The 19154-nt window shown below is 47.1% G+C and overlaps 1 protein-coding gene across 1 annotated transcript in view; it reads right to left on the minus strand.

The window, feature by feature from the left end:
• The window catches only part of KHDRBS2 (KH RNA binding domain containing, signal transduction associated 2), a 1768831-nt gene that overhangs the window by 37843 nt on the left and 1711834 nt on the right, over positions 1-19154 (minus strand). The window lies entirely within an intron of this gene.

Raw genomic sequence — 19154 nt, forward strand, 5'->3', positions numbered from 1 at the left:
AACATACTCCTGTCTGTGTACCATCTAGCCTGAGTTCTGATTCATGTTGTATTTCTCAATTTGAGCGGGACCAGGGAGTCAACATAGGAGGTGATCCAATTGTTAGAATTGCTGATGGCTTTGGAAAGGCTGTTGCTGTGCTCGGGTTGGCAGGTGTTGAGAGCTGTGTTCCAGTCCTTGTCTGTGATTCTGTTCCAGTTTTGTCAGGCTGTTTGGCGGTGGTGCATATGCCTTAGACTGGAATGCTCAGCTTTCAGAGGGTGTATTCTTTCCAGGGGACTGGCGTGTGGCATCAACTCAGATGTTGCTGAAGATGGTGAAAATAGGGTCCAGGAGGTGTCTGGTGATGTGGAAAGGTCCCTTTGCATATTGGGTGAAACTCAGGCTTGCAAGGTCTCCAATGAGTGCTCTTGAGTTGGGGTCAGTGTGGTCTTCCAGGTGGAAGTTCAGGTCTTCGAATAAGAGTAATTACTAGCATCAAGGGTGAGGAGTGTGATGAACTCGGTGGGGGTGTTAGTGAAATTGGTGCACAGTCCTGGTGGTCTGTAGATCAGAGTGCAGCTTAGGGTGAAGTTAACTATGACATGGAGCTAGAATGACAGGTATTTCATATTGGAGGATGATGTGTCTGCGTACGTGGAGCAGCTGATGGTGTGAACTTCAGGCTTGTGAAGTCCTGGCAATCTTGTAACCAGTGAGATGGATGTGGCAATATTAGGTGCTGATCAATTGCTCAGCCAGGTTTCAGTGATAAAAAGTAGGTATGGGGAACTATCATGCAGCAGGTCCCAGATCTCTGTGGCGTGTTTGATGAGTGAGCAGGTGTCTAGGAGCATGCCTTGGAGTATTGTTTGGGTGGTTGTATGACTGTGTGAGTGTGGGTGCTGTCAGTCCAGTGTGTGTTGGGTGTGAGTAAGCACATAAATCCTACAGGAAGGGGAGAAGAATGCTCCCTCAGTGTTGTGTGGTGTGGCTGGTCAGCAGTGTGTGGTGCAGCAGCTGGTATTGAGGGCACAGAGGGTCACAGCATGGTAGCGGAGGGAGGAGGAGGACCAGTGTTTCCGGTGCTGGGTGCTGTCTAGGCATGGATGAATGCAGACAGGCTTGCCTTTTGCACATCTTTGGCACCCGCTGCATACAACTGCTGGGGACAAGACTGATTTGCATATGGCTGGGTCTAAACTAGGGTGCCATGGTGGCATAAAGAACGATGGATTTAACCCAGATAAATTGTCTGGGGTGAATGTTTGATTTGCTTAATAGTCCGTCCTTCATCTGTGTGTCTTTTGCTTTCTTGCCCTAAGGGCGCCGAGTATGCCCATACGTGGGTCCCGGGCTCACTGTGCCACTGGATTCAAGGTAGCATGCCTGATGAGGGGTGATGCTTGTTTCCGGTCCTGGGAGGACCTGGCTTGGCAGTTCGGTCTGGACTGTTCCCATGAGGCACAGGGTCAAAACTGATTTGCATATGGCTGGGTCTAAACTGGGGTGGCATGGTGAGTGTCAGAACTGGGGGTCTCTAGTTGGCAATGGCTTGCACCTTTTTACAAATAGGGAGCCTTGCATCTAGTCAGTGTAAGGAGACTACACTCCTAAAATAACCCCTGCTCAACCCTGTGGTTGCTTGGCACAAGCAGGTAGGCTTATCTCAGAGGCAGTGTGTAAAGCATTTGTGAACATATACAGTACTATAGTGAAAACACTACAGATGGACACAACACAGGTTTTATAAAAATGAGTATTCTTTATATAGACTTAACACAAGACCCAAACGACAAAAATCCACAATACAGTATTAAGAAAATGACTTTAAGATGGTAGAAATAGCTTAGTTCACTTTAGATTGTAAATGCAACACGTTTCTCTCAAAGTGCCTATGGATGCGTCTCACAAGATAAACAAAAGGTTCACAAGGGAGAACGATGCGACGGTTCCTTGCTTCGGGGGAGGCGATGCATCTGTTCCTTAGTGCTTGCACAAAGTAGGTGATGCATCTGTTCCTTACCGTGGTGCGGCCCGCATGCAGTCCCTTGATGTGATGCGACGATCCGGTGCAATGCAAGAAGATGGCGCCCTTAATGCGATGCGATGATGTGAAGATGATGCGTGCACGCCCGATGGACGTGCTGTGATTCTGTAACTTTGGAGCAGTGACAGACCCTTTGACATACTTCTCCAGTGATACGACAGTGACCCTTGCCCTAGTGACACACTTCTCCGGTGATGCAAAAACACGCAGCTGCGACAGAGACACCCTTCTCCGGTGATGCAACGACAACCCTTGCGTTGGCGACATGCTTCTCCAATGATGCTACGGCGGCAGATGCGACGCGCTTCTTCTCCTTGAGTCACGCTTCCAGCTCCCAACAACACACTGGCTTCTGCAGACAGTATTCCCAGCAAGGAAATTCAGAGGGGTGTGGGTGGTGAAGTCTTGTATCCCTAAGACTTCAGCAAGAGATTCTTTTTCAAGATGATGAACATTGAAAATAAAAATCTTTCACCTTTCCCTTGGCAATAAAGAAACCATTGCATGCCAACCCCAGAAAGCAACACACTGGCACAGGGGCCGTCAAAAACTCCTGCAGATTCTCTGGTTCTTCTCCTTGGCAAAAGGTCCGTCTTTATGTCCAGAAGTGATCTAAAGTACTGCGGTTTGGGTCCCCCTTTTTATACACACAACTCCTTTGTCTCTGAAGGCAGAGCATGTCTGTACCTAGTTCAAACCAGTTCTGGGTGCATTCTGCCAGTGCACAACTTCTTCCTTTGTCAGTGTGGGCCAGGGTCATCAGACGCACCACAGGAGGTGGAGCCAACATTGTGGAAGGCAGGCACAGCCCTATTCAGGCCCAGGTGCTACTCCTCCCACCACTCCCAATGCAGATAGGTCTATTCAGCCTAGTGCTAACTTGCCCTGCCTCCTGGAGCCTCCTCAGCCCCTGTCACTCACAACCCAGGCATGCAATACCCAACCTAGAAGAGGCAGGCTGGATGGTTTAGGCAAAAAAATACATACTTTCTAAAAGTGTTATTTTCAAACACAGAATGTTAAAACCAACATTAATACAAGATGTAGCTTATCATTCTGAGTTCAGGCATACTAAATTCATTTTTCTACCATGTTCCCTGGGTCAGTTAGGATTATAAGATGCTATAATCAACTGCCCATTCTGTCCTATGGGGACAGGTAGCCTTACAATAGTGAAAAACTAAATTGGCTGTTATTCACTATCGGACATGCCACTCACATCAAGGCATGTCCTACCTTTTACATACAATGCACCCTACCCTAGGACCTATCTTAGGGGTGGCTAACATGTAGGAAAGGCATAGTTTAGGGACTGGTAAGTGGGTACACTTACCAAGTTACATGGCAGTACTAGACTGCACACAGGCTCTGCAATGGCTGTCATGGGACACACTTTACAAGCTGCTTCTGTGGGTGGCACAATCAGTGCTGCAAGCCCACTAGCAGCATTTGATCTACAGGCCCTGGGAACACATGGTGCACTGTACTAGGGTCTGACAGGTAAATCAAAAAAGTCAATCATGGCGTCACTAATCCATTACATCAATTTAACATAGGGAGCACTTGCATTGTGGCACTGAATAGCAGAGGCACAGTGCCCAAAGCATCTAACCAGCAAAAACATATCAAAAACAGAGGAGACAACAGCGAAAAAATGGAAGGGAGACTCACACCAATGGTACCAGGTCTAACATGGAGCAAAAGAACAATGGATTTAACCCAGATCTATTAACTGAGGGTGAATTTTTGATTTGTTGAACAATCTGTCCATCATCTGTGTGTCTTTTGCTTTCTCGCCCTTAGTATGCCGATACGTGGATCCGGGGCTGACTATGCCACTGGATTCAAGCTAGCCGGCTGATTAGGGGCGATGCCACAAATCTTGTCCCAGGGTGCTTGTTTCCAGTCCAGGGAGTGATGTAACTTCCTGTGCCAATGGATGACAGGAAAATCCAGTGATGTGACTTCCTCTGCTGATGGATGATGGGAATAATGTTGAAGGTGTCAGAATTAGTGGTGTTTTTACTCACACGGGGGTTGTAAGCAAGGCTCTAAGGGTGTATGCTACTATGCTAATCTCAGTAAGTAAAGTGAGTGGCTGTATGGGTGTATGAATGGTTGTGGGAGTAGCTGTGTGAGAGAATGAGATGCTGTGTGAGTGGCTGTATTGGGGAGTGAGTAGGCATGTCAGTTGTTGTGTTGATGAGTGAGTATCAGTGTGAGTAGCTCTATGGGTGGGTAAGTGGGTGTGTAGTGACTGTATGGGTGAGTGAGTGGGTGTCTAAGAGCATGTTTGGCTAAATGAGTTAGTGTGTGAGTAGCAGGGTTGGAGAGTGAGTATCTGTTTGAATGGCTGTATGGGTGAGTGAGCCGTTGTATGAGTGCGTGTATAGATGTGTGAATGGGTATGTAAGTGGTTGTGCAGGTGTGTGAGTGAGTGCTTATATGGGTGAGTGAGTGGCTATGTTGAGAGTCTGAGTGAGTGGGTGTGTGAGTGATTGTGTAGTTAAATAGGTGGGTTTGTGAGTAGCTGTATGGGTGAGTGTGAGGCTATGGCTATATGACTGGCTGTAGTGAGTGACTGGCTATATTAGTAGCTGTATGTGTGAGTGAATGTTTGTGTGAGTGGCTCTATGAGTGAGTGAGTGGGTGTGTGAGTGACTCTATGGAGGAGTGAGTGGGTGTGTGAGCACTGGGATGGGTATGTGATTGGGTATGAGAGGTTGTATTGAAGTGTGAGTGGGTATGTGAGTAGTTCTGTAGAGGATATCACCAGTGATGTCAACACTGATGTCATTTGAGATGTCATCAATGATTGCACTGACCATGTCATGAGTGATGTTGTTGCAGGGATTCCACCCAAAAACAGAATCATGCTTAGGCTTTTAGGATCATGGTGTATAGGGACTGGGTCATCCTACCACCTTAGTACCTATGAGCCCAGGACCAACTAGCTATAGAGTCTCCATTGTACTCCTACTCACTCACAGAAAACAAATGATTAGACAGCCCAGGACACAACACTCTCAGATCTCTCAGGAATCGCGGTAACAAGACACACCTTTTTGCTCTCTCTCTTGTACTTGTCCACAATAAGGTCTGACAGAGACACGAAACAGTTTAAAATATTTATTTTAACTAACGTCCCCTAACATGCAGTATTAGTGCCACAACAAGCAGGAAAATGCATAGTACAAATACAGTCAGCATAGCAGCTAATCCATCAATCATAAAGGGAGATGTCATCATGGAAAGGCAATTAAGCCTAACCTCCATCCTCTTGCTAAGAAGCACTATTATTATATATTAGAAGATCTCTGGGCTTTGTCAGCAGATCGCATATATTATCCTTTAGATGGTAGAGCTACATCATAGGTGCTGTCTCACTCTTCTCACTGGAAAGGTCTCTCTCTAAGTGTGTCCTACCTATTCGTGTATTCAAATAAAACCAAAGTATGTTGTCCAAACAACAGCTGCATCGGTTTATTTTGTCTAATGGCTAAGTCCTGGGCAGAATAAAATACCAAGGGGCATTGTTGTTCGACCTTGCTCACAATGTTCAGTCTAATTCTAATGAACATGCAGAGAGTGAACACAGCAATGACGTCGCATGTGAAAACGGCCATAGAAGTTATTGCAAAATAAAGCTGTGTAGTAAAGTGAAGACAACAATGTCCCTATGGGCCATGTGACACCCTCCCCTTGGCCAGGTCATTATCCTAAAACAAAGATCGGAGGTAAGCCGAGGCAAATCGTCTTGGTGGTTTCCCAACTAGAATATTTGTTGAGCCAAATAATTATTTTTTTGTTAAATGTAACAAGCAGTCAACTTAGTTTCTAAAAACATATCCAATTACAGCAAATTTTCAGAGTGAGAAATGTGGAGGGAAAAGAGGAAAAGAGGAACGTCATACATTCCAGTATGTTGTCTGAACCTTCCACAGTAAAATGAAATGCTGCTGCAGTGCTTTTCTGTTTTTTGCAAGCGCAGATGGCAGGGTAAAAAGAGGATATTTGAAGATTAATGATGCCGGCCCTCTGCCCTGCATTTAGTTGCTCCTGCATGGGCGGCCTATGCCTGTTGGGGTTTAGACTATTTTACAATTTTTAGGGCTTACAACAAACACATCCACTGGATACTGGATTGCAGTACACCAGTGAGCATAGTTCAAATTCCAGCTGCATCAGATCCATAATCAAAACCAGGGTACAGGGCGAAGTGCATCAAATTTCCAATGCTTATTCTTGGAAGTAAAAACTGCGGAACCAGAGCGTAGAGTAGTACGCAAGAAGAGGGTGGACATGCAAAAAAAAAGGCGTTCTCTCACATGCAAACTGGTAATTAGACAATGCATTACATTAATGCTGAAAACCAGTTTTTACTTAGGCAAAGATAGTTTGTGACACAGATCCAGATGTTCTTTCTAAATGTATAAAAAATTTAAAACAGCAGGTGATCAGTAAAATGGATCTTGTTTTATTTTAACATGAAAAGAAAACAGAATTCAATTACCAAAGAAAACGGAATTCAATTAACCAAGGGCAATAAGAAGCAAGCGTATTCTTTACGAGTGTTTCTAACATTGTGTCAATAGCCTCATGTGCATAACATAATAAACACGAATGCCCCACTATTTCATCGCTAAAGCTTCATTTTGCCAAGCTGAAACAACTTAAAAAAAATTATAGTTCATGCAAATACAAAGCTGTAAACTTAAAGAATGAAACCTAAAGTATTGTTTGATCACCACAAAACCCAAAATGAGGAGCATTGCCACATTTCTAGGGAAAAAAGTTTAGTGTGTGTGCAGGAAAGAAACTGTTGCCTCTGTGACAAGCCTAAACTCTTCAGCAAATATGCAAATGAAAAAAGAATGAACCAAGAAATGAGTACATTTCAAAATATTACTTTCCAAACCATCTTTAAGTGATGGTAAAGTGATGGTAAAAGGCTGACGTGCTTACTTTTATGTTTTGAACAAATTATTCACTATTGCTTTCGAGTAACCCACTAAAGAAGGCCACATTCTAAGCTGAAATAGGCGCAGCGAACAGCCATGCTTATTGAAATTGCGAGCATATAAAGTGCTACTTACAGGCGTGTCACTTTGTACTGCATCTATCAATGATGCTCATTATTAACAATTCAGGGGCATATTCTCAAGGACTTATCGCCGAGTTATCAGCACTTTATCGCAGCCAAAGTGGCGATAAATGTATCGCCCCATTCACTAGCTGGGGCTAACAGCTGATATCACAAGTTTCCCTGGAATAGCAGCCGCAAAAAACATCCCCACAGATGACACCGCCAACTATCGCTAATGAGATGCAGAGTGGGCGTTCCCGTGCATAAAGTCGCTTCAACACAACTTCGCAACATTCTCAACAACCGGCCACATCGGCGATAAGATCATAAAACAGGCAATAAGGCACGTTAGCAGCAGGAAGTTAACACCTGCTCTTACCTGGTGTAAAGTCGAATGACAACCTGCACCAGAAAAGGGAGCCCAGCCCAGAGCCACACCTGAAGAACAACAGATGCCATGGAGCTACTGATCATGCAGGTCAGACACCCAAGAGGGCCAAAACACCCACCGCCACCACCCCTAGGCCCGCAACCCCCCGGACCACCCTGCCCCCACCAGACTACCACAGAGGCAGTGCATACAAAGACAGTAGACCTTTAGAAAAGGCACCAGCCTCACACGCCCAACACCAGAGGCATTGCCCACTAAAGGCTTAAAAGGACAACCATCCTCCGCATCCTGACCATCATTGCCCACAGGTCGACGGTACCAACTCAGCGGACAACCAACACCACTCCGCAGACAAAGCTGCTGGCTGTGCTGCATCTGCTGGCCTCTGGTACCTTCCAACCAACAACCGCCAGAGTTGGAGGAGTCACACTGGCTAACCCTATCAACATTTCTCACAACTGTCTTGGATGCCATCATCAGCTTGGTACCCCAGTACCTTCACTTCCCCAACACTGTGCAGGAACAGTTGGAGGTCAAGCAAGGCTTCTACGCCATAGCTGGCTTCCCTCACGTCTTAGGAGCAATTGACTGCATACATGTCCTACTTGTGCCCCCTGCCTACATTGCACACAGTTACCGCAACAGAAAGCACACACATCCCATCAATGTGCAGGCAATAGTGGACTACCGGGGACTCTTCACCAACGTCGTCGCCAACTACCCAGGCAGTGTGCATGATTCCTACATCTTCCGACAGTCCATCATCAACCGGCGCTTCCAGGATGGCACCTAGGAAATGCCCTGCTTGTTAGTACGTACCAAATGAACACACCACACACCCCAACTCCACAATCATGCAACTCACAACTGTGGAAATGCACATGTTACATACTCACATACAACATGCCAAACAACATGCCCACCCACCAGACATGATTGCTGTGGTAACCTGGGCTAGCCATGTACATGAGCCACATAATAGCAGAATGTGGGGCAGAGGTGGGAACCAGGCATGTGCGAAGGAGGCAAGTAACCCATGAATGAGAATGTACACAATGCAAAGTGTGGCGTGGAGGTTCTGGCTGGGCTGCAGTATGCAGACCACAGACAAATCCATGTCAACATACACTGCTGGTGTTTGGAGTGTAGTGGACAGTGGACGCAACCATGTCACCCCAACCAGTGGGGAAGAGCGCGGAAATGTAACTTGTTATGTCCCCTCCTGTAAGCCTGAGTGAAGTGGGCTGGCCTAGCGTATGTCAGGCCAGCAAAGAGGTGTGAATAAAAAGCACGTAGCTCTGGGCATGGTTCTCTTCCGGAATGGCCAACGTGTCTGCCACGGCACGCCTCCCACCCTGCCACGAGGCTGACACCGTCGCAGTGAGCGGTGTTTCCTGTGATCCTGTGCGCCCACTGCACCTTGGGCCGCTGGTCCCCGAACCCGTTTTGCCTGCCCCTGTGCACCCTGGCCTCACTGTTCACCTGCCGACACCAGAGTGAGTCAAAGAGGGCCCACCACGTGCCACTGCAAGCTCCAAGCCCGAGGCCCCCGACCTTTGCAGCCTTTTCAGATCATCACAGCCTCCGCGAGACAGGCCAGCAGTACTCCTTTCTCATTGAAATTCTTCACTGCTTCCTCCGGCCTACACTACGGTCAAGTATGTCACACATTTGGAACTGAGTCTTGATATCCTGATGGCCGAGTTCATATGTTCATGGGATGTTTGATATGGCTGTACTCCCTTCGATGTGGTGCTAGCCAACTCTGTGCATAGCATTCTAACCACACGTGTCTGTAGTCCCTTGCTGACTACTGCCTTCGGCCCACACTGCGGTCCAGTAGGTCACACATTTGGAACTGATTCTTGATTTATTTATGGCAGATTTTATATCATTGTAGAGGCCTCATCACAGACTGCATCCTTTTTCAGCTCCGGTGCCACTAAGTCTGTGCCCCGACATTCATGGATACTGTCTGGTTGAACTTTGGTGGGGTCTAAGTCTATGGCCTGCGGGTTGTCTTAATCATCATGTATCTGATACTCACTAGGTGGTAAAAAGTGAGGCTGTAGCATTCCATTCCTCCATTTGCCTGTTTCTGCCAGCTTCTGCCCTCCGCATCATGCCCTGGAGGGACACCCTCTACTGTCCCCCGCAACCATCCATGACATTCACCTTCGACATCGACGAGGACCCACTCAGCTCGCATGGCCCTACCTCAGAGCACCACAAGTCACCGTCCCGTGGCGGTGTTCCTGTGCCAGCCGCAGTGCATCCGAGGTCACTAACTCTGTGCAGCTCAAGTCATGGACCCTGTCTGATAGAATATTGGATGGCCTCTGGGTCGATGGCCTTGGGGTCATCAACGCCATGTGTCTGGGACTCCCTGTGCTGTCTGCTGCCTCAGCCCTCAACTGCGGTCCACCAGGGCTCAAGCATAAAATCGAGTCCTGACTAAGGGTGGGCGTAGTTCACGAAGTAGCGCTACGCGAAGCTACGCAAAGCTACGCAAAGTGTACTTCGCACTACGCGAACGTCACGTAGCACTACGCGAGCTGCGTAGTAGCATGTTCGCACTGTGCAAGATGCATTTCCAATGATTGCACAGTGCGAACAAGCATCCAGGACTGTGCAATCATTGAAAACGGCATCTTGCACAGTGCGATCTGTAGTTTTCTGCCGCTCGAGTAGATTTTTACTCGAGCGGCAGCTTTCTCAACGCGAACTGGTAGTTTCTCATTGCGTGCGGTCGCGAGCATGCACGACCTCTCGCAATGAGAAACCTGACCTCCCCGCGTTGAGAGTCTCTCCGGGATGTCATTTTGCTTGCTCGCGGTTGCGAACATGACGTTGAGGACCGGGAACAAGCAAAAAATGACCGCTGCACTACGCTACGCTGCGCTACGCGTGTTCGCACTGTGCTACATGCAGCTCGCGTATTGCGAAGTTGCGCAAACTTCGCAAACTACGCGAGCGTAGCGTAGTGCTTCGCCCAGGGTTAGTCCTGACCTGCTCGGTCGTCGCATCACCGCAGGATGCACACGCCACCACCGTCAGGACCACCTCCAACCATCAACTGCCAGAGTCAAAAGAGTCTTACTGCCACACTATTAGAGTTGCTCACACCTGTTGTGGATGCCATCATCTGCTTGATACCCTGCTCAGCTCTTCAGGCCACTAACTCTGTGCACTACAACTCATGGACCCTTTCTGATTGAGTTTTGCGCTGGGGACAGCTTACGCAGCAATGTTACCTCAGGCAGTTTGGAAGACCTGGGATGACGATGAGGAAGATGATGCAGGTGTAACACACCCCACTGCAGCAGCAGCAGGAATATGCCGAAGGGACACAATTCTAGACAATTTATTCACATGAACACGCTCAGCTCTGGTGCCCCAACCTCAGTACCCTGCAACTCACGGACACTTCTGATTGCATATTGGGTGACCTCTGTACTTGCTCCGGCTACCACCATGATGCTTCACAGTTGTTTCTGTAATGCTGGTGTTTTCTGCTTCCGCTTTAATAGTGGTCACTGTTCAAGTTGTTGCCAGCACCAACCACTCTGTGAGGGTTAGCTTACACTCACCCCACACAAATCCAGCACAGGCATCACTGTACATGTGACCCTGGCAATAAAGGTGCTGGGGGCACGTGCCCATTGCCAGTTCCACAAACTATGTGAGTGTGTCTGTGTGGTCATAATGCATGCATGAGGGCTCGTGGCCCTACAACATTACATTGTGCTGTGTACAGTGGACACATCCATGTCACTGCAGGCAGCGGGTGAGACCTTGGACATGTAGCTTTGTCGTCCCGCACTCAATAGGTAAGAGTAGTGGACTGGGCCGGCGTATGCAAGTCCAGCATGGGGGTGTGAATGATTATCCCGGGGCTCTGGACGTGGTACAGTACTGGAAATGTGCAAATGTATGTGTCTCTGTCACAGTGTGGGTCTCCATTGGGGAGTGTAAGTGGTCCCTGATGGGACACAGACACCCACGTATGTGATTTAGTTCAGCTTCCATGAGGTTAAACCCCACCCGCACCTGTTCGACCACCTCCTTCTGGCAGTCTAACACCTGGCCTTGGAATGCGATGTGTGCTTTGGTGAGGTGCTGGGAGCCTGCCGTGGTGGTGGGTGCTTCCTGCTGTGTGGTCTGTACTGGCAGTGGGGTCTTCTCGATGCAGCTGGACTGCCCTGCTCCTGGAGGTGGGATGCCTAAAATGTCCATGAGCTGCTGTAGGGCGTTGGTGTCAAAGGTGTGGAGGTCCTCTTCAGCATCACTGATGAGTTGTCTGGTCTTCTCTGCTGGAGGTGTTGTTTGTCCCTCTGCAATGTGAAGGGGAGATGCATTTTGACATTGTGTTGACATGTATCTTGACGTATTGTTCAAGTTTACATACAGACTGTATGACAATGTACATTGTGACTGTTTGGAAGGAGCTGACTGATGCAGGACAGTGGACATTTAGACTATATGACAGATGTGAGGTTGTACACATACATTTTCATCTCACAGTTTCCTGCTATGTCAGATGTGATTGGTCAGTTTCTACGCACAAGCGGACCCAGTTGCGTCCTCTGTTCTGCTTTGTAAGTGTTGTACTTTGTACCACATTGTCATCAATGTGGATGTGCTGTTATTGCTGTGTGTGTGTGCTGCATTGTGGGAGAGTCACCCCTGTAGCTGTGATTTTGCTGCCCCTTATCTCCTTGAGGCGGTGTGCCTTTGACTTTTGTGCTTTTACAGTGCTGAGATGTTGGCGACTTGGGTCACTTGTGCTCTTGGATGATTATTGTTCTCTTGTGCATTGCTTGTCTGCAGATGTATTGTTGACGTCGGGGGTTGTTTGTGCACGTGGATGTGTCAGAGTGTGACCTGCTCCTTTCCGGATGTGGTCCATACTCAGCCACCTCAGTGTAGTGGCAAGCACAATGTCATGATGATTGTAATGCAGCCATGCTGATCGTCATGTAGTGTCACTTGCATTGTCAGTGTGGCTCACAAATACGCATCTTTGCTGGTTTTCACACGTGTTCATGTGTTGGTTGTGGGATTGTTGATGTGTGGGGTGAGACCCTTTCGGGCACATGGTGGACGGGGGCCTACTTGGTGTTTGTATGTGTGCTGCAGTGTGCCGTGGGGATTAAGAACATGATCCAGGGTCATTGTGGGTGCGCAGTGTGCTACACATCATTGTGCATGTATGCCATTGTGCCCATCTCCCCCGGTCTCCCAAAGCCCTGTTGGTTGCACTCCCTGTTGATGTTGTGTCAGGTCCTCTCGAGCTGTGCCATACTCCCTACTCCTTACTCCGTCTCTACACTGATGACTGTGGCCTGGGTTTCCTCCAGCTCCGACGGTGGCACTGGACTGCCACCTCCTGTCACCATTGCTGCCTTTCTGTTAGCAGCGGGATGGTGCCTGTTTTAGGTAGTCACATCATGCCGGCACCTATTGGCCTCCTGGATTGGCCTCCTCAGCACTCGGACTGCAATTCAGATGGTCTGCTAGTGGGTCAGTTGCTGGTAGTGTTGTCACCTCCATGATGCTGGTCTTGTTTTCCTGCAGGTCTGCAACCCGTCTACCTCTTTCTCTTTTCTTTGGCCTTCCCCGACCCCGTTTTACCTTGCTGGTGGTATGTGGGGTTCAAGCTGGCTTCTGCGCTGGGTCAGGGTGCATCCATTTTGCTATGTGCTTTGGCTTGTTTCTGGTGTATTTTCTCTGTGGTTTTTAAGGTGCATTGGCCCACCAGACGTGTGGGATTTTCTGGCCTGTGGCTGGTTTTTGCTACTTTTTGTACCGCGGTTGGCCTCCCACGTATTTGCATATCTCAAATTATGCAACATGGCGTTGATTTTCACACGGACATTTGATGCATTGTCTGGTGTCTATTGCATGCTACCGTCGCGTTGTGAATTCCATGTTAACACAGGGTTATTTTCCCGCAATAGGCTGAGATGTTGAAAGTTGCTTTACGCTACTCTTGTGGTAGTTATCACACTTTCTTGTGAATATACCCCCTAGATTTCTAGAAACCTCTCATTGTTTCTGATTACTCTGTGGAGTAGGTGATTTGTATGTGTTAATGTATAGCCAGAATTGTTTGTGCTTTTGAAAGCGTTCCTTGTCTTGTGCGCATGACAATAGCTTTGCTTGGTTGTTCATTGCGAGTTTAAACGCGTGATGTTGCGATTCCTGTGCCTCTCAAGCTTCACTTCTAGCAAGATCCCAGCTGTGTATTTTATTGTTGTCCTGAATCTCTTTCTAGATAAGTGGTCTTACGGTGTCCGGGGTGCCCATTCTTACAGAGGACAAATGACTTGTTGTACCAGTCCTTGCCTGTATAATCCAAACTCTAAATGACTTTGTGCGGTTGAGATATTATGCAGGAACTGAAATATGAGGTGAAAGACCTTACTCTGAAAAAGTCTTAGCTTTCTGGAGAAGATTACTGATCCATAACCTCCATAAACTAACATTGGGATCAGTTTAACTTCGATTGTCACCAGTATTGGTTTCCATGTTAGAGTGGAGATTTTACTGTGAAGTGTTTGCAAAAAGCAGCGATAAATGAAGCAAGACAAGGCTTTAGTGTGTATAGGTGGAGTCTGGGAATGACGATCTTGAAGCCCGGACCTGGAATTCTTTTCCACCAGATTACCTCCCATGTACCATTTTCCCATCTTTTTTGTGGCCATTTACGAAAATGACTATTTTAGTTTTGACTAGATTGACTGTCATCCTGTTTGTTACACAGTAGAGAGACAATGTGCTCAAAACATAGGGGTTATATTCATGAGGAATATTACCATAAGAACCATGTCCTCCTTATCCAGATATACCTTCCGTAGGCTTTTTGCCTGATCGCCCAGCTTCTTAGTATGGGAAGACAATGGGCCAAATCCATCAGACTTCAGTCACCACCTGTGGCAGTGGGAGATGGTGGGAGTGGGAGATCATTATGAAATCCCCATAATCGTAGGTTTGTCGTGGCAGTCTGGTGCATATGGTTGTGAATGGCCTTTGATTGGGGTCTAAGATATGAGGTTGAAGATGACTTTGACCCACTCAATAACTCTCTCATATGTATCACCAATTAAAACAACTCACTAGTTGAGGGTGGGAAGCACTCTGAAAACCGTGAGGGTAGTTTGAGTGCTCTCTCTGAGCTCCTGGATGTTTGCCCCCTTGACTCCAATAATGTCGCCCACCGAGGTCTAGAGAATCAATTGTCCAAGTTCACAATCGTTTTTGCTTCCTTTGATGACCTGTGGCTATGTATACAAGGTTAACGTGGGGATGATTTATTTAAAGTCTCAAATGGCGACTGATGCTCAGTATGTGACCAGGCCCTTGGTACCGAGCTACAGAAATGTTGGCCTTGAAATCTGATATTCTTATTAACTTTTCCAAGCACAGCTCCGACATTCTTGTTCTGGAAGAGGTTGGTCATATCTATGTATTCAACCGTGCTGTGACATCTCTTTGGCTCAAGTTCCTCATCCTTCGCATTCGCTTGCCGTGTGCTCGGTCTCATTCTCCATCTCAAAAAGCCACGGCTGTTTTTAGGGAAAACGCGGCCTTCTGCAATGCACACAAACCAACTCAGGATCTTGTGCTCTCGTCGGGTAACAAAGCAGTTCTGGCCTTACAGCCAGCTGCCTGAATAACATTGTATTACCAACTCTTTATCTTATATACAGAGTGGCCATTGGTTCCACCCAGAGAAGAATTACACTCGCTTTTCATGCAAATGGCTGTTAAGAGTATATTTCTACCTTCAAGGAAGTCCTTCAGCTTGAATGTACTAGGGACTATTTTACATGAAAAAATAAACTACATTGAATTACGATATTGCTTGTCATAGTCAATTTGTTATATCCTATATGCATTGTATACACAAACCAACTATTTATTGCTATTTTATCCCCAGATTAGACAATGAGATAGGATTTAATAAAAAAAATAGAGTTTTTTCTTAACCCCTGTGCCTGTTTAGAGTGGATTCCTTGTCCATACTCATGGTTGGGGCCACACTTGTTGACCAGGAATTCACATCGCTGGACCACCAGGGATTTCTTTTTGTAGTGTTGGGTGAGTGACCCCTTAGGCAAGGGTCAATCTCCAGGAGGAATGTCATATTTGTTTTTCAGCTGACTAGACACTGGGCAATGCTTTTTTTCTTATATGTCTGGTAGAGGCACCTTGGGCAAACGTCACTCCCCTTTATTAGGGCAAAGTTCTGGCTGTTTTCTGTTCCCCCGGGAACAGATTCACCATATTCTGAGACCCATCTGCCCCCATGGGACAGAACACCACTAGAAATAGGAAGTTGTCGGGTTGAGAGTCACTCTTTTCTGCGTTTTGAGGGGAAGCAAGATGGCGGCTGAGTGAGATCACCCGTAACTCACCTCCACACCACCTCAACCTTTACCTTTTCGCTGATCGGGTAAAGGCGCCCTGGACCCGGCTTCGAATGTTTGGAATCCGCTACTCTTGTTGGCATGAGCGGGGACGATCGAGGAACAAGCCGCATCGCTCCTCAGATTGCAGCCAGCACTGGGTTTCACTAACGCGGCTCATACTGCTCGCCGTCCCCAGCTGGGGAGAGAGCGAAGTGCGTGGCCGGTTGCTGAGCAACAGCAGTAGGTGTCGGGAATCCAAGGCAACGGGGAGCAAGAGGCCCGCCTGGAACGCGGAAGAGCCCTCGTGGAGCACACTGGCAGCCCGAGGTGGTGCGCGGAGTAAGACGCGCTCTACTATACCGGCTCCTGGGATTACAGCGACAACCCCGCAACAAGAGAGCAAGGCACGGAAGGGACAACGTGAACTCGCTGCAGATACGGGTAAGAAGAAACCCTGGGATAAAAACATTAAACCTTCAACTGGGAACTCATCCAGCAACCCTGCCCCTTTGAAAGTTAAAAAACAGGCTGCTATCACAAGTCTCTTTTCAGGCAAAGCAAGTAAAACCATGGGTAATACTTCTATAGTTAAGGGCGACCCCGTGCCTGACCATGGTATGATTATTGTAACCAAGGGGGGCAGGGTGAATTGATGCCAATTAAAGATAACAACCCCAACAAAGACACTACAGACTCTATAGATACAAGTATTGTGACTAGTAGCTATGTACAAAAAACCTGGGGGTTAAGTTTGGAAAGCAATGGATCTGATACTGTAATTGGCACGGGGGACAAATTGGTTGACACCCCATTGGAGGAAACAGTTGGGGTAAATAATCCACTGGCGACAAAACAATTGATCAAAGAGATCGACACGATTAACGGTGGCAGTGTTAGTAATGTCGAAACCTCAGAAACAGAAACAGAGACGGAAACCGGTTATGCATCCCCAGACGCGGTAGAGAACTTTTACTCAGTGAATGAGGAATCTGGGGGGTTAGAAGATACACACCTTTCTAGTGCTAGTAGTAGAGAGGGGGGTGAGGAGTCCTCAACAAGTAATGGAACACAACAAGACAGCCAAAAAAAATAAGATCAAAAAGGATGTCAGGAGGGCACAGATCAAAACCACAAGAAGATACAGAGGAAGAGCAAGACCTCAGATGGGATTACTCGGATACGCAGCCACTTTGCACAGCAGAGGGGAAAGTCTCAATCGCATGAGAGTGTAAGGTTGCAAAAAACTCAGGATCAAGGCAATACATACGACGAAAATTCGGAACCAACGCTGGCAATGATATTTCAATCCCTGAGTTCTTTTCAAAAAGAAGTCAAAGCAGAAAGTCGGATTGCCAGAGCAGCGGGTAAAAAAATCCAAGGTGCAGTGCGTAAAGTTGGGAAAACTTGCACGGACATTGCTGAGAGACTGAGCATGGTGGAAACCCGCACGGAAATTCTTGAGAACACAGTAGAAACTCTCAAAACTCAGGTGACCTCTCAGGACTGTACTGTTAAGGATATAATGTGGAAAATAGAAGAGGCAGAGAATCGCCAACGGAGAAACAACCTTAGGATCCTTGGCATCACGGAAAAAAGTGAGGGGAATGACATTAGAGCATTCACAATCGATCTCTTTAAAAATGCGTTTCCCGAGCTTACACACTGGGATTGGGACAAAGAGATGCAGAGGGTGCATAGATTCCCTTTCTCACTGCCCAAGCATCCAAGAGGAGACCTGGTGTTTCCTCGAGTTATCCTGTTTTTTTTCAGCAACTTTTTGCTTAGACAGGCGGTCTATGATCTAGCAAGGCCCAACAAGAAACGAAACTGGGGGAGCTATTCTTTTTTTGCCAAGCGAGACTTCGCTCATGCGACTGTAGAGAGGCGTTGGCGCTTACGACAGCTGATAACAACCTTCCAAAAAGCTGGGGCAGTAGCCTTTCTACAAAACCCTGCTAAACTAATCTCACAGGGCAAGACTATGTTTTTTACTTCAGAAATTCAGGCGGAGCAGGCCCTAAAAGCTATTACCCTGGAGAAGAACAGTGCGGCAGGGGGGAAATAATAATGAACTTATTGTCTAATGGAGCAGATACAGTGTGGCTACACTGATATTTTAAAGAGGGGAAAAAAAAGAATTACGTTTTTCTTTCTCTGGTGTTGTATTACTATGTATTATGTACTCGTATGTATTATTATGCCCTGCGACTCAATGAAGGAATCAATATGAGGTTAATATTAGTTTTGAGTGGTGGTATAGATGGGCTTATAATAAAGGAATGTTATTAATACTTGAGGTCAGGTAGGGTGCAGAATTGAACATAGGAGAGGGTGGTGGTGCGGTGTGTGGGGGAGGTTAGTCAGACGTCATCACACAGGCTCAAGTTGAGCCTGGCAGCTTCAATAAAGGTGGGGGGGTGGGAGGGAGGGGTGAGGGGTGGGGGTGGACTGGGACCGGGATCTCCACAAGGGTCACACGGTGTATACAGGGGGAAAAAAGAATGGAGACTAAGGAGGAAAGGCGGTATTCAGGGTTTGCATATAATTCATCCAGTGACTCTGAAAGATTTAGATGGCTAAATTAAAAATACTTTCTTTGAACATATGTGGTCTAAACGATATAAAGAAAAGGCAGAAAGTGGCGGAAGGACTTAAGCTGTCCGGTGCAAACATTATATGTCTCCAGGAGACTCACATTGAGGGGTCACAACAATACTTATTGAAAACACTTGGATATAGACTTATCTCAGCCACATCTCAAGGGTCACGTACTAGGGGGGTGGCTATTCTGGCAAAAGGAGGGGGGGGTCCAATTCTCGCGCTCAATCGCGGATAAATTTGGGCGTTATGTGATATCCAAGTGTTGTTATAATAAAGGGATAAACAAATTGACATTATGCACTGTGTATGGCAGTATTAGTGATGACCCGGATGTGTTGAATAAGATCTCCAATGAACTGGTACACTGGCCCCTCCCCGTGATTGTTTGTGGAGATCTTAACATTCATTTACCTGGCGATTGGTCATCCGACCCAGGATTTAAATATCAGGGTAGGACACGAAAGGTATATCATTCTCTGAAAGATATGTGTTTGCTCCATGGCTTAATAGACGGGTGGTCAGAGAAATACCCGGAAGATCCTGGATATACTTATTACTCGCATCCACACTCTAGGCATGTAAGACTGGACTACATGCTCATGTCCAATACTTTAAAATCAATCTGCCAGATAA

This window comes from Lissotriton helveticus, chromosome 6 (genome assembly GCF_964261635.1).
Source record: "Lissotriton helveticus chromosome 6, aLisHel1.1, whole genome shotgun sequence".
NCBI classification, from domain to species: Eukaryota; Metazoa; Chordata; class Amphibia; order Caudata; family Salamandridae; genus Lissotriton; species Lissotriton helveticus.